This window comes from Globicephala melas, chromosome 11 (assembly GCF_963455315.2).
Source record: "Globicephala melas chromosome 11, mGloMel1.2, whole genome shotgun sequence".
NCBI lineage: Eukaryota > Metazoa > Chordata > Mammalia > Artiodactyla > Delphinidae > Globicephala > Globicephala melas.
In genome coordinates, this window is record NC_083324.2 from 32978061 (window position 1) to 32995180 (window position 17120).

A 17120-nucleotide genomic window follows, 5' to 3' on the forward strand; every position below is an offset into this window, starting at 1 on the left:
ATAGGGTCCCTTGCCTTCCGTAAGGAAAAGTGTAGGCAAAAAGAGAAACCAACACCTGCTCTTTTAATAAAAAGAAGCTGTTGGGAAACGCAGGGGTCTCAGATTAACAAGCAGGCAGCATGGAAGCTGGGCAGGAACCAGTGGGGAGAAGCACGAGCTGGCTGGCCAGGACACTGCCATAGACAGGCATGTTGCCGGGCACCAATGCTGCAGCTGCAGGCAAATGGAATCTAACCGGCCCTCCTCTTGGTGTCATTTGCCACCATCACCTCCCACCTTGTTTATATTGACAGCATCCTACCTGTTTTTCCTGCTTCAACTCTTACCTTTACTACAGGCTGTTCTTAACACAAGCTGGAGTAATTCTTTTAAAACATAATATAATTCTTATCACACTCTGACCAAACCTCTCCAGTCACAACCAGGTACCTAATTTTTGGGGCCCAGTGCAAAACGAAAATGTGGGACCCTTTGCTCAGACTTTATTGAGAATTTCAGGATGGTAAAGGAAAGCATTAACCCAAGCATGGGGCTCTTCTGAGTATGGGGCCCTGTGACCCTACACAAGTTGCACGCCCATGAAGCCGTGTCCCCATCCTCAGCGGCTTCCATCCTCACAGGATATTGGTGGTCTGATAGATCATATTATTAATTCATTTCTGTTAAGATTTTACAGACAAGGCCCTGGTCACCGTTACAGCTCCAGCTAATTGATACAGGTGATTAGAAGAGGGCTGGGAAGAGACGACTGAGGACCCTTTGAATCAAAGGACTGTCTAGGGCAGGTGGGACTAAGTGGCAGTTCGTGGAGCATACACTAAGGATTCAGAAGAAGACTTTTCATTTAGAATCCCCACCAGCAAATGATACCAAAAGCTGGCATCTATTGAACTTAACTTATGTTGAACACTGTATGCTAGGTACTCTGCTACGGTTATTACGTTCACTATTTACTTACTTTTGACCATATAACCCTGTGAGGCAAGCACAGTTATTAACCCCAGCGATGCTGAGGCTTATGGTAGACTTACCCAAGGTCAAACAACCTAGATACAAGTTTATGTCTTTGGGAGTATAGAATAAAATGATTATTGCAAATTAAGAGAATAGGCCTCCTTTTTCTTTGGCCTTCAAGTTTATGATGACACCAAGTGCGAGAGCAAATCAAGTAAGAACATCACAATTGCACAACCAGGAGTTGAGACTAAGCTCTCTCGTTCTTTTTTTTTTTAATTGAAGTATAGTTGATTTATAGTGTTGTGCCAATCTCTGCTGTACAGCAAAGTGACTCAGTTATACACATAGAGGCATTCTTTTTTCTAAATATTCTTTTCCATTATGGTTTATCGCAGGAGATTGTGCTATACAGTAGGACCTTTTTGTTTATCCAGTCTAAGCGCCTTCATTCTTGAGGAATAAATGGCAACAATTTTCTCAGTAAAGATTTTGGGAAGGCACTTTCTTTTTTTTCTTTTTTTAAAAAAATATTTATTTATTTATTTGGTTGCACCAGGTCTTAGTTGCAGCAGGCAGGCTCCTTAGTTGTGGCTTCAGGGCTCCTTAATTGCGACACATGGGCTCCTTAGTTGTGGCATGCAAACTCTTAGTTGTGGTATGCATGTGGGATCTAGTTCCCTGACCAGGGATTAAACCCGGGCCCCCTGCATTGGGAGCACAGAGTCTTGTCCACTGCGCCACCAGGCAAGTCCCTGGGAAGTCCTTTCAATGCAGAAGTGACAGTTGGCCACTTTTGCTGATGTGAGTATTTTGCAAAATTTTAAACTTTCCGTCACAGCCAGATTCAAAGGTTTGGGAATCAGTTTGGGAATTCTAGAACAAAGCCAGTTGTGTATTATGGCTCCTTTGGGCAACAGGATCATGATCTCACTTATTTAAGCCATGCTGATAATGGATTTGGGAATATTTCATGTATATTTGGAGAGGTTGTTTAGCTTCAAGTTTTTTTTTTTTTTTTTCACTGAGTATTTACCAATACATTTGGTGGAGGATATAAAACCACTGGCAACATAGTGATGGGGCAGGAGTGCTATTATACCTGCAGTGTGAAAGAGAAATAATTCCTAAAGAAGTGATGCACACAATTCAGAAACTACTACTTCAGAATGTGGAAATGATACAGAAGCTGACGGGCTAATGAAACACTGTCTTTGGGACTGGGAACTCCTTAGAGTTTTGACCACATTCAGCATAATTGGCTGATTTAGGGCAGGCCTGGACTGGGACAGCATAAGCTTTGGACAAGGGTGTGTTGGCATGGAAGAACAATAAACTCGTGTCAATGTCCGAGGTGCAGTATTACTTAATATTTCTTTCTTGTAGACTCTTTGGCAACCAGCACCGTGTTTTGATGCCAGTAGAACTGGGTATGCTCCTTCCATAGCCATGTTGAACCTGGCCAAGCTAGGCTTGCACCTCATATCTGTCAGCTTTGCCTTCAGAGCCTTGGGTCTCAGAAGTCTTGTGTACTCCATAAGCCATGTGCACAGGTCACATGTCTGGGCAGCAGGCACGGGCATAACGCTCTAAGCATTTTGTTACTTGAGGAAGGAAGTGAAATTGAGTAAACAGAGAACCCCAGGTGGCATAATATCTCTGATCAAACTTGTGTAGCAAAACAGAAGTCATCGAGAATGGATTTGGTCCTACCACCATGTTTCTGGCTCTACTCCATAGTTCCAAGAAATGGAACTCTTTTAGTAGGTGTCAAAAAGGTGCATGTATGAAGATTGTCTAGTGGATCATCCCTGTGTGGCTATGATACTGAAGTCAGAGAAGCATCCCAGTTTTCATGCTACAGCCATAGCATTCTGTTCCCATACCTGAATTCAAGCTTCCACTGACGAGGTGCTACCTGACTATTGAGTTTTTGTAGTAAATGTCATAAAACCTTGATGACATTGTACATTTGGAAAGTGTATAATGCCTAGGATTTTAGAACATGGTAGCATTATTTGAACCAGATCAAATTCAGACTGTTATGTAGCTCATAGATTCTTGCAGCATAAACTTACTACCCAAGAAAATTTTTTTAAAGCCATTAAATTGGAGAAAAATTCTATCTCCATTTTCATTCTAGGTCTCAGTCCCACAAGCAATGTGAATTTATAGAGCAGAAGTATTTTATTTATTAGGGGTAGAAAAACAGATGGTGATTTCTCTGTACGCCAAGTTCACTAGCTGTCTACTGAGCTTCAGAGATTGCCCCGTGGGTTGGAAAGGGCAGGGAGAGGGGAGTGTAGTTGGCTCCTGGGAATGGTATATATGGACCTGCCCCTTTAGCAGTTTTATTCTACCCATTTGGAAGTATGATGGTGAAAATTCTGAATGACAATAGAGGAAAGAATGCTACAGGAATGTGGTTATTAGCTTACTGGATTGCTTCGTGAAGTTTATATTAAAAAGTTAAATTTGAGAAGATGGCTAGGGAACATAGAGATTTCCACATGAGTGTAAAATTGACGTAAGGTATGGAGGACTTTCTGACTCAATTGAGCTCTTTCTCAGTGTTAAATATCCAGTTGGACTTTTCTATTTATTATTGGCAAACCTCCTAATTTTTTAAACATGTGAAAAATCATATTCATTTTGCATTTACTAGTGTTTCCTACGTGTCAGTCAGTCACTACTGTAGGCCCTGGAGGTTTAAAGAGAAATAAGACATTCTCCAGTCCTCAAGAAGCTGACAGTCTGGTTGGGAAGGTAGACTTGTATAAAGTGGCATGTTACCAGAAACAAACCACTTGATGGATGCAAAGAGCAGAAGCTAATTCTGGCTACCTTAAGCAAAAGGAAATTTACTGCAGGAATATCCAGAGCTCCAGTATCTGGCTGGTAGAACCAGATTAGGGATGATCAAGAACCAGGACAGCTCTAGGAGACCAAGAGAAAGCAGACAGTGGCCTGACCTTGTAACCCGGAGTGTCTGGTCAAGTGTCTTCCCTGCTGTTGGCTGCCCTCACCCCTCCCCCGCGCCGCCGCCCCACACCCTTACATCGTGCTGTTGGTCAAGATTCAGAGTCCTGGGACAGAGCTCCAAAGTTCACACAAATGCCTCTCATTAGTAGGATCTAACCAGAACCTACCTAAAAGGAATCTGGGAAATGTGGTTCCAAGCCTTACGTCTGAGCTTTCCACTCAGTTCTTGTGTCATTTAGGGAAGTCTTTGCTGACGCTGCAGGCTGGGAGAGGTTTTACACTCGTAGATAACCATTTCTTGGCTCACTTTGAAGTTATGCACCCCGTTAATGAATGTTGGCTTCACTCCAGAGCTAAGCTCCTTGAGCACCCCAGACGTCATCATCAAGATACCCCCAGCTCCTTGCAAAATTCTTGGCAGGTGATGGTCCTCAGTCAGTATGCATTTGATGAATAAATTATGTCAGTAAATTCTGAATGAATGAGAACTTGGGAGAAGAGAAATCACTTTGAGATCCACTCCTGGCCCAGGAAAATTGTTTGCTGTGAGAAGAGTCATTTGCCCCAGTGAAATGTCAGACCCACTTGTTGTTCCCAGAACAGTGTGTTCTGTGTAGGCTGCAAGATGGAACCATCCCATGAGTAATAAAGCACAGATAAGGAAATGATTATTGCTCCACCTGCATCTAACACCTCCAGCCTCTGTTCCATTACCCTGGGAAGATAAAAATGGATGAAGCCTTGAGTAAGGGAGCTTAGCCACTCTTCTTTAATTTTCCCTTTTAATAAAAAGAAAACGTGGCATTTTTAGAAAATACTGTTTTGTTCCCCAAAGAGACTGCTTCTTCCTCCAGTTCTCACTTCTAACTTACTGGATTGTTAGAGTCATGGCATTTTATGAGAGTGATACAATGAAATTGCTGATTATCCGTGGTAATTTCCAATTATGACCATGCAAATGATAATTTTTATAACAAAAGGGTAATCTACTATTGATTGAATCCTTACTATATACCAGACACTGTGCTAAGGGCTTTGCATTCTTAGGTTGAGTCCTTATAACAAACCTAACAGCATGTACGTACGATCAAAATCGCTATTTTTAAAATGCGAGACTGTGGTTTAGAGAGTGACTTGCCCAGAGTCACATGGCAGGGAGGTGAAAGAGCTATTCTTAACCACCACACTATTCTGGTGTTTTTCTGTTTATGGTCCTGCTTCCCTCATGAGACAAGTGGGATCATTAGCTTTTAGGGATTAGCTGAACTATAGTTTGAGCAATTTACCTGAGGTCGATACACAAGGATGCCTGGTTTTAATACCAAACTGGCAGAGATGCAGCTACTAAATAATGTGATGAAAAATAGGAAAACAGTTAAATTAAAAAGTATGACATCAGATCTGGATTTTTAAAAGTTTATGTTAGTCTGTATTTAGGAAGAAGAAAGATTGTGGTGACCTTCAGTTTATGTTTATATTTTCCTCCATGAGATTCTTCCCGTACCATTCTAAGCCATTGGCTTGTTTTGCAGCTTCCTTTTCAAAGGATTGCACCATTTTTGCTCTCTTAGTAGTTTCATTTTGTTTTGGTTGTTGGCTTTAAGGACTGAGACCTCAAAAGGTGATCTGAGACGTCTGAGCATCTTTCCTGGACTAGTCGCTGATGAACTCAGGATTCGTTAGACTCCTCCCTTGGTCCGAGAGGAAGTGGTCTGGGAAGCCATTCCACTTTGCAGGGAGCTGTTCACCTAAGGTTAGACCTCCGTGTAGTCAAGCTCACTCTACATCTGAAGCCAAGAACTGGGCTGGCACTCAGGGGATGGGGCCACAACCGAGGTGGCTGTGAGTCTAAGGCAGTGGTTCTCAACTGGGGTACACTTACAAGTCCCAACCTCCCAAGGAACAGTTGGCAATGTCTGGAGGTAGTTTTGGTTGCCACAGCTGGAGGATTACTGCAAGCGTCTGGTGGGTAGAGTACAGGGGTGCTGCTAAACATCCTGCAATGCACAAGAGACAGCCCCTTGGCCTCTGCCAAAGCAAATTACTATCTAGACCTAACCCTGGTCTTTTGGGGTCCTTTTCTTCCTGTGTATGGACCACCCTTCTCATCTTGGATCTCTCTGCGTCCTGCCTTGAGATAGTATTCCTTGAAGTGATTTTTACGTAGTATAACAGACATTTCTCTGTAGCATTTTTAGCTACACCTTTTTTCTGGCACGATTATAGGCAGTTTACAGAGGTAAACATCTTGGGTGGGTGGGTGTGTGGGTGTGTGTATGATTGAACTGTTAATATTACTTTCTCTTTTATAATTTCCACATATATTAATTAATCTATAAAGAGTATGTATATAGCACTCGAAGTATTAAAATGTTTAGAATTATTTAAACTGATCTGACCATACTGATCAAATCAACTAATTTGGAGAGGGGTGGTGGTCAAACTTCAGTATAGGGAATATATGATAGAAATAAAACATCTGATTTAGAATAGAGATGAGTCACCTATCAGTTATGGCCCAGTTTAAATTTCTTTAGCTAAATGCCAGCATTTCAGTCATCTGGAAAATACCTTTAAGACTATTTTTTTTTTCTGACAAAAAATGAACTTTATTTTAGCAGCCATTTGGGCTGAAAATACGATTTCTATATTCACATTTAATGCATTTTTCATATATTTTGTCTAGTCATTTGGGATAAGGTAACATCGTTTGTTCATGTTGACTGATCGTAGGTTAACTTACGTTGCTTAAATATTTGCAACTAAAAATAGTATTGTCTAGGTTAGCGTTTGTGGTTTGCCCATTTTCTTTTGAAACTGCCTTCTTCAGTAGAAAATATAGGAAAAAGGGAACTTATTATAGTATAATAAATTCTCTGTATGTATTCTATGTTTGTAGGGTAGCAGTATGTCACTGGGTCTAAGCAAAAGCATCTTTACTCTGGCATCATTTAATACATTGTGTCTTTATTATGGCATGTGGTTGGTGTCAAGGGTCCTAGAGCAAATTAAAGTCCACAGGACAAACAATCAAGCATGCGTGGATGCTATTCTTATCTGGAATTATTTGCCCAATGTTAGCAGTGGCCTAGGGAAGAAACAGCTTGATTTTAACCAGTTGATCCTATTGATCATTTTGCCCCAATGAAGTGATATTTCGAAGGTCACTTTGTGTCTCTTGAGTAGAGATTGTGGCTTCCTTGGTAAACCTTAGCTTCTTTGATAAGCAATGAATTCACCAGCCTCCTCCATTGTGTAATTGCTTTTTTCCTAAGGGATTTGAGGTTGCCTTTTCTCTTAGAGATGACGTTGATGAAATGACATTTAATTATCAAAAGAACCAAAGCTAAAAAATTTACCTTCTGATGGAGCAATTAAAGGGATTTAGGAAGCCTGCTCAGTTTTTCATGCATTCAGTCAGCATCTATAGGCACTGTACTCAATTAGCTGCATCTTTCTACCCCCTCACTCTATTGAACCCAACTGAATATTATTTGACTTTAAAAGACATGTTAAAGTGGGTATGCTGATAAAGCATGGGCAGTCCGGAAGACAAAGATATGAGAGAACATAAATCTGGAAGAGACTTGATGAACCCTCCTAGTCCAACCTTTTTATTTTTCCACTCAGGACACAGAGGTTCCAGAGACGAAGTGGCTTGTTTAGGGTCAAAGAACTAATTAGTGACAGAACCTGGGCTCTGATTACACTTTTCCTTTTTCTTCTCTCCATTCCCCTGTGATAGCTGAGGCCTGGGACATCACTGCCCTATTCTGGCCAGTTTGCCTTCCCTTCCTTCCTACCATTCAGTCATCCAGCAATACATATTCAGCATCTGTAATGGTCTGGATGCTCTTCAGGCACTCGGGGATACAGAGGCTATTGGAGAAGGTATAGTTTCTGTCCTTTGAGAGCTCACACTCATGGAAAAGACCACTGAGCAGGCAATTGCAGGGCAAAGTGTGATATGTGCTATGCCAGCCAGGTACATGGTTCATGTAGGAGGGCCACCTCACCTTTTGTGGGGAATAGGATGGTCAAGGAGGACTTCTGGAAAAGTTGATGTCTAAACTGGGATCTGAGGGAGTAGGAAGTGTTGTCCAGTCAAAGTGGCAAGAATAGTATTTGCAAAGGTTTGGCTGGAAGAGGCAGCACAGTGCATTTGGTGGAATTAGAAGTAATTTAATATAGATGGACCACACTCCCCTACCTCATTTAGGAAACAAATTTCAGAGAAGTTTTTCTATTCTTTATGTCTTCTAGAAATCAAATATATTTTATAATTAGCTTTGAGAGTCATTTTGACTTCCATATTATGAATGCTCTCTTCCAATCCCTTATGACTTGCTAGTGGCAATAGTGATTATCTGTGTTATTTCAAAATGCAGTTCAGTGCCAGATGGTACTGAGAACTGCGTCTTATTCAATGAGAGCTGATCCTGAGCCAGGGGAGGCAAATTCTCTTTTAAATAAATATTTGCTTCTGGGTTAAGACCTTATATTCTGTACTCAATTTCAGCATGATGGATTTTTTAAAAGTTTGTTTGTAATTACCTGCAAAACCCCTGAAGATTTAAAATAAAAATGCCCAGAGTGCCCTGACTGTGGCCGCTACCCTAATGGGTACAGGCATCTTGACACATCTGTCAATCTCAGCTGCCAGCTGTTGTTGTTTTGTGGTATGGAATTAGAGGTGTTTGAGCTTTTACAGATTTCAGTCCGGAGCTGGTTCCATTTTTCCTTCCACATACTCCCCAAGCCATTTAATTTAAATCAACCTTAGGTATGTGGGAAGAAAAATTTTCTGTCTGTCTTTTTTACTTATCCTGTGTTTGACAATGGATTCTACCTTGCTGTGAAGAGTTTACACATATCTATATTAGCATTTATCATGTTATATTGTACAGAGAAGTCCATAATTCAAAACTTTTATAATATGTGTCTTAAGTTTCCCGTAGGGCTAAATGTCAATTAGAAGTGATGCATTCTTGGGGCACATAACTCCATAGTTATTGTGGGAAAGGGGCACCTTAATATTGTTCTGATATTGCAGTCTTGTTGCCATTTTTTCCCCTTTTTCCTTACTTGATTACACTATACCTTTTTTTTTTTTTTTGTGGTATGCGGCCTCTCACTGTTGTGGCCTCTCCCGTTGCAGAGCACAGGCTCCGGACGCGCAGGCTCAGCGGCCATGGCTCACGGGCCCAGCTGCTCCGCGGCATGTGGGATCTTCCCGGACCGGGGCACGAACCCGTGTTCCCTGCATCGGCAGGCGGACTCTCAACCACTGCGCCACCAGGGAAGCCCTATACTATACCTTTTGCAAACTAAAAGATATAACTGCTTTAAACAGACTGTTTTCCCAGAAGTTGAATTCTAAACTAATGGCACAGGGTATATGGCAGTTTGGGGTCTTCAGCATAGCATTATATCACACTTACATACTTTTACGATTGCTGGTTTCTGAGAACCAGCAGTAGCACCAACATGGGGACTTCCCTGGTGGCGCAGTGGTTAAGAATCCACTTGCCGATGCAGGGGACACGGGTTTGAGCCCTGGTCTGGGAATATCCCACATACTGTGGATCAACTAAGCCTGTGCGCCACAACTACTGAACCTGCTCTCTAGAGCCCTCAAGCCACAGCTACTAAGCCTGCATGCCACAACTGCTGAGCCCACATGCCACAACTACTGAAGCCTGTGTGTGTAGAGCTCGTGCTCCGCAACAAGAGAAGCCACTGCGATGAGAATCCCACGCACCGCAACGAAGAGTAGCCCCTGCTCGCTGCAACTAGAGAAGGTCCACACACAGCAATGAAGACCCAAGGCAGCCAAAAATAAATTAATTAATTAATTTAAAGAAAATCTGATCAATTTATCTAAAAAAAGAAAAAAATAGCACCAACATGTACTCAGCCCTTGGATAATATAATTAGTTTATAAAAGTAATTTATAAGTCTAACAAAAGTGCTATGGTAGGTAGAATTCTAAGATGGCCCCCAAGGTTTCCCACCTCGCTGGTATATATTCCTTGAATAATGCCCAGGACTGTGAATATGATGGATTTAACATAGATTATGTTGTATGGCACAGATGACTTTAAGAAAGAGAGATTATCTGGGTAAGCTTGACCTAATCATATGAGCCCTTTAAACATGGATTCTAAGGTCAGAGTCAGGGAAGTCACTGATTCAAAATAGGAGAGGGATTCACTGCATGAGAAGTTCTCCACTGTTGATTTGAAGATGGAGGGGGCCACATGGCATGGAATGCGACAACCCCTGGAGCTGAAAGTGACTCCCAGTGACAACAGCCAGGAAGCAAGTACCTCAGTCCTAAGACCACAGGAAACTGAATTTTGCCAATAACAAGAGTAAGATTGGAAGTGTTTTTCTTCCCTCTAGAGCCTCCAGACAAATATTCATTCTGGCCAACACCCTGATTTCATCCTCAGAATACCCTGAATAGAGACCCCAGCCACACTGTGCTGGAAATCTGACCTACAGAATTGTGAGCTGATAGATGGATGTCATTTTAAGCCACTGGATTAGTGGTATTTTGTTGCACAGCAATAGAAAACTGATACAAGTGCATATTAATATAACTGTTCAGTAGTAATAAACCTGTCACAGAAATCCAGAGGCAAGTAGAGAGTAGTGGAGTTCACAGGATACTTACAAGGGGTGTTGGCTCACTAAAGTGGTATTGCTTGTAACTGTAATGAAAGCAGTTTCCTGTGCCTTTGACTGCTCAGTTTAGAAACCATGGAAGTTGGATGAATTTTTATAATTTGAGGGGGATTTGCATGATTTCAAAATGTATGCTTAGGAATGAACCTTTATTACACTTCTCAGGTTGTATTACTTCAGGTTGCATAACTGAGATTTCTTAAAGTATGATATTATGTGTTTGTTTCCCCATTAAATCCTGAGCTCAGCCGAGGAAGCCACTGGGTCTTACTCATCTTCTTATCCCTAGCAACAAGGACAGTGCTTGGCACCTTGTAGGTGCTTAATAAGTGTTAGTTGGAAAGCTGAAATGTAATGGCCCCAATAAACAAATCTCTCCAAAGTTCTGGTGAGATTAAGGATGAGTAAACAAATAGGAATGGTTGTGTTCCAATAAAACTTTATTTACAAAACAGGCAGTGGATCAGATTTGGCCCATGGGCTATAGTTTGCTGAGCTCTGGGGTAGATCACAAGTTATTATAGCCTAAAGGCAATTCTAACATATAACAACCTTCATGGCAAGTTTGAGATTTTTAAAACATATACTCCAAATATTTGATAGAGCTGAACAAGGTGTACTTCTTTGGGGGGCTGTATTTACTATTTGCCTCAGACATTCCTGTTGGTTCAATGGAAAGTAAGTCACTCGCTTCAAAGGATGAGTTCTTCCCAAGTTTCTGTTGCATTCTGCAGCTTTTTTGTGAGTAAAGTCTGAATGAAGCAAAGCTAAGCAAATAGGATGCTCGAATGAATAGCACTAATTGACTTGGGGTGGGAATATTTCTTTAGTAGTGAAATATGAAGTTAAATTCTTTAAGTTGCATGTGGCACTTTGACTTATAAAAGGCTATAAAGGGTAGCACATATGTACACTGAGGCTTTCTCCAAATTATGAATGTTTGTGAACTTGTGAACAGCTGGAGGCATAGACAAGGTTGGCCAGATGGGAAGGTAGGAGTAGAGGCAAATATTCTTTGCTGCCGTTCTGTGTTACCAACACTTATCATTAGAGCTCGCAGGGGAGGGTCTTTGAAAAGAAATAGAGGCAGTTATAATGTGTCAGGTAGCTGGGGGAAAGACAAATATGGGGGTAGTAGACCAAAGCTGCTTCATCTACTGATTCTTCACCTAGGAATTCATTCTAAGAAAAAATTAAGGAAGTAGGCATAGATTTAGTCACAGCCTTGTTCATAGCATGGTTCTTTAATTTAAAAAATTTTTTTACCTGAAGAGTGAAAATATTATAAAGTGGAGGAGTGAATAAATAAATGATGGTATATTTCTACGTAGAAATTCAGCCAACAGAAATGACGTGGAAAGATATTCACATTATTTTGCTAAGTGAAATAAACTGTCTACCATATGTATGTACAGAAAATGAGAATGCCTGTTTTCTCACACCCTCACCAACATATGACTCTATTTTTGTTTTAAAAAATTTTTTACACACATATACATATATGAACGCATCAGCAAAATTAGTTTGTTAAGAGCATGGACTGTGTCAAGCCTGGCTTTGAATCTCACCTTAAGGACATTTTAACCTTAGGCAAGTTGCTTACAATTTCTCTGCCTCATTTTCCCCATCTTTAGAATGAGGATGAGCTGACTTTCCATCTCAGTTCTTCTCAACGTAGTAGTAGGTGTTCAAAGGAGTGTTGTTGAATGCACAAGGTGCCCATTACTGCTGGTGCACAGGTAATTATTATTTTATATTAAAGATCAGAGTTTAAATGTTGGACCCATCAACTCTTTCAAAGAGCTTGGAAAGAAAACGGAATTACTTTGTAAGGATTATTTAAAATTGATTTTTCAATTTACATACAGTAAAATTCACTCTTTGTGTTACAGTTCTTTGGGCTTTGACAAAAGCATAGAGCTGTGTAACTACCTTCACAGTCATGATACAGGACACCTGTGTCACCTCAAAACCTCCCTTGTGCTGCCCTCTCTGTAGTCAGCCCTTCTTCTCAGCCCCCAATCCCTGGCAGCCACCAGTTTGCTCCCCATGCTGATAGTTTTGCCTTTTCCAGAATGTCATAGAAATAAAAGTATACAGCATATAGCCTTTTGCATCTGGCTTCTTTCACGTGGCATAACACATTTGAAATTCATCCATGCTATAGCCTTTATCAATAGTTCATTCTAAAGATAATACTTCTGAAGATAATGCCTCTTATTTATGAAACATCTGTATCATAGCCACACAGGTGTTTTTTTTGTCCCTGAGGTTGCCCTGAAGCCAGAGTTGTGACAGTATAGAATGATAGCACTGAAGAAGACTTGAGAAGCAGGCTGGTCTGATTCAGCCTGTTGAGGAGGTGAGGGTTCTGAGAGCCAGAAATCAGATACATAACCTCAGGTGAGCTCAAGTCAGACTTAAGACCAGAATTCAGAGCTTTGATGCTAAACTAGCAAAATTATATGGAGGTCAGATAGGGGAAACCATTTTAGTGATGAACTAGTGGAAAGGTCCCTGAAGGGCAGTGAGATGGTGGGGGTGGGGAGGGAGTGTGCATGCGTGCGTGCATCTGCTGTGATGTATTGCGTTGAAGTGATGACCTTAAATTGCTTTTAGAAAGAGAACAAACCAGCACTTTTTTGTGTTTAGGTTGGGAAGAAAGGACCTTCTATCATTATTATTTTTTTAAATGAAGTATAGTTGATGAATAGTATTATTTAAGGTATAGGTGTACAGTATTGTGATTCACAGTTTTTAAATGTTATACTCCATTTATAGCTATTATAAAAAATTGGCTATATTCCCTGTGTTGTACAATATATCTTTTTAGTTTATTTTATACATAATAGTTTGTAACTCTTAATCCCCTACCTTCGGATTGCCCCTCCCCCTTCCCTCTTCCCACTGGTAACCACTAGTTTTTTGCTTTATATCTGTGAATCTGTTTCTTTTTTGTTATATTTACTAGCTTGTCTTATTTTTTAGATTCCACATATAAAGGATATCATACAGCATTTGTCTTTTTCTGACTTACTTCACTTAGCACAATACCCTCCAAGTCCATCCATGTTGTTGAAAATGGCAAGGGGTGAGTTTGTGTAATCTACCTCAACTTTCTATCATTCATAGTAAGCACTGGCTTGGAGAATGGCCAGCAGATATCACAGTTGTTGCTTTCACCCCAGGGGTGTGTAATATATATGGTAATTGGCAGGTTAGCAGACATTTGGTCTGTCCAAAATGTCCAGTAGACATTTAATGCATGCCAAAAGGTCCTTGATATTTGGTCCTGTCCAAAACCATTTGGCATGGACCCAATATGCTCATGGACATTTTGGGTAGGACCAAATTTTAAGGACCTTTTGGCATGGTCCAGATGTCTTTATGGATATTTTGGATAGGACCAAATATCAAGGACATTTTGGCATGGACCAAACGTCTTTATGGATATTTTCGACAGAACCAAATACGACCAAATACCAAGGATGTTTTAGCGTGGACCAAATGTCTTATGGACATTTTGGACAGGACCAGATGTCCTGCAAATATTGGCTAAGTCTTTTAAACATGTAAGCTTGGTTTGATGAACACCAGATCCCCACAGAAAGCTCACACCAGATCCTGAAGTGTGCAGAGGTGTGTAGTTCACTTTGAAGCCTAAATTAGAATGAGTCCTTTTATTGTCTATTATTTATCCTGTTTGTTTTATTTCTAAAGGCATAGTACTACTTTATCTAAAAATAACTAGACAACATATAAGTACCATATTATATCTCTGTCCTTAAGAAATAAAAATAGATTTTTATTAAAAATTGAATTAGATTTTTTAAAATGGTATCTCTTGAGGGGAGGAACCAAGATGGTGGAGTAGAAGGACGTGCTCTCACTCCCTCTTGTGAGAACACCAGAATCACAACTAGCTGTTGGACAGTCATTGACAGGAAGACACTGGAACTCACCAAAAAATATGCCCCACATCCAAAGACAAAGGAGAAGCCACACTGAGACGGTACGAGGGGCGCAATCACAGTAAAATCAAATCCCATAACTGCTGGGTGGGTGACTCACAGACTGGAGAACACTTACACCACAGAAGTCCACCCACTGAAGTGAAGGTTCTGAGCCCCACGTCAGGCTTCCCAACCTGGGTGTCCGGCAACGGGAGGAAAAATTCCTAGAGAATCAGACTTTGAAGGCTAGTGAGATTTGATTGCAGGACTTCGACAGAACTGGGGGAAACAGAGACTCCACTCTGTACTAGTGTGCTCATCGGGACCCAGGGGAAGGAGCAGTGATCCCAGGGGAAGCTGAACCAGACCTACCTGCTAGTGTTGGAGGGTCTCCTGCAGAGGCAGGGGGTGGCTGTGGCTCACCGTGGGGACAAGGACACTGGCAGCAGAAGTTCTGGGAAGTACTCCTTGGCGTGAGCCCTCCCAGAATCTGTCATTAGCTCTACCAAAGAGCCCATGTAGGCTCCAGTGGTGGGTCACCTCAGGCCGAACAACAAACAGGGAGGAAACCCAGCCCCACCCATCAACAGCCAAGTAGATTAAAGTTTTACTGAGCTCTGCCCACCAGAGCAACAGTCAGTTCTAGCCACCACCAGTCCCTCCCATCAGGAAACTTACACAAGCCTCTTAGATAGCCTCATCCACCAGAGGGCAGACAGCAGAAGCAAGAAGAACTACAATCCTGCAGCCTGTGGAACAAAAATCACATTCACAGAAAGACAGACAAGATGAAAAGGCAGAGGGGTATGTACCAAATGAAGGAACAAGATAAAACCCCAGAAAAACAACTAAATGAAGTGGAGATAGGCAACGTTCCAGAAAAAGAATTCAGAATAATGATAGTGAAGATGATCCAGGACCTCGGAAAAGGAATGGAGGCAAAGATCGAGAAGATGCAAGAAATGTTTAACAAAGACCTAGGAGAATTAAAGAACAAACGAACAGAGATGAACAATACAATAACTGAAATGAAAACTACACTAGAAGGAATCAATAGCAGAATAACTGAGGCAGAAGAACAGATAAGTGACCTGGAAGACAGACGGTGGAATTCACTGCTGTGGAACAGAATAAAGAAAAAAGAATGAAAAGAAATGAAGACAGCCTAAGAGACCTCTGGGACAACATTAACCGCAACAACATTCTCATTATAGAGGTCCCAGAAGGAGAGGAGAGAGAGAAAGGACCCGAGAAAATACTTGAAGAGAATATAGTTGAAAACTTCCCTAACATGGGAAAGGAAATAGCCACTCAAGTCCAGAAAGTGCAGCGAGTCCCATGCAGGATAAACCCAAGGAGAAACACACTGAGACACATAATAATAAAATTGGCAAAAATTAAAGACAAAGAAAAATTATTGAAAGCATCAAGGGAAGAACAACAAATAACATACAAGGGAACTCCCATAAGGTTATCAGCTGATTTCTGAGCAGAAACTCTACAAGCCAGAAGGGAGTGGCATGATATACTTCAAGTGATGACAAGGAAGAACCTACAACCAAGATTACTGTACCCCGCAAAGATCTCATTCAGATTCGATGGAGAAATCAAAAGCTTTACAGACAAGCAAAAGCTAAGAGAATTCAGCACCACCAAACCAGCTCTACAACAAATGCTAAAGGAACTTCTCTAAGTGGGAAACACAAGAGAAGAAAATGATCTACAAAAACAAACCCAAAAGAATTAAGAAAATGGTCATAGGAACATACATATCAATAATTACCTTAAAGGTGAATGGATTAAATGCTCCAACCAAAAGATATAGACTGGCTGAATGGATACAAAAACAAGACCCACATATATGCTGTCTACAAGAGACCCACTTCAGACCTAGGGACACATACAGACTGAAAGTGAGGGGATGGAAAAAGATATTCCATGCAAATGGAAATCAAAAGAAAGTTGGAGTAGCAATACTCATATCAGATAAAGTAGAGTTTAAAGTAAAGAATGTTACAAGAGACAAGGAAGGACACTACATAATGATCAAGGGATCAATCCAAGAAGAAGATATAACAATTATAAATATATATGCACTCAACATAGCACCTCAATACATAAGGCAACTGCTAACAGCTATAAAAGAGGAAATCGACACAATAATAGTGGGGGACTTTAATACCTCACACCAATGGACAGATCATCCAAACAGAAAATAAATAAGGAAACAGAAGCTTTAAATGACACAATAGACCAGATAGATTTAATTGATATTTATAGCACATTCAATCCAAAAACAGCAGATTACACTTTCTTCTCAAGTGTGCACAGAACATTCTCCAGGATAGATCACATCTTGGGTCACAAATCAAGGCTCAGTAAATTTAAGAAAATTTAAATCATATCAAGTATCTTTTCTGACCACAACACTATGAGATTACAAATGAATTACAGGGAAAAAAACGTAGAAAACACAAACACATGGAGACTAAACAATACGTTACTAAGTAACCAAGAGATCACTGAAGAAATCAAAGAGGA

At 40.8% G+C, this 17120-nt stretch overlaps 1 protein-coding gene across 12 annotated transcripts in view; it reads left to right on the plus strand.

Moving 5' to 3' along the window:
- Positions 1–17120, plus strand: part of ERC2 (ELKS/RAB6-interacting/CAST family member 2) — a 962565-nt gene that overhangs the window by 371872 nt on the left and 573573 nt on the right. The gene's annotated exons all lie outside the window — the stretch shown is intronic.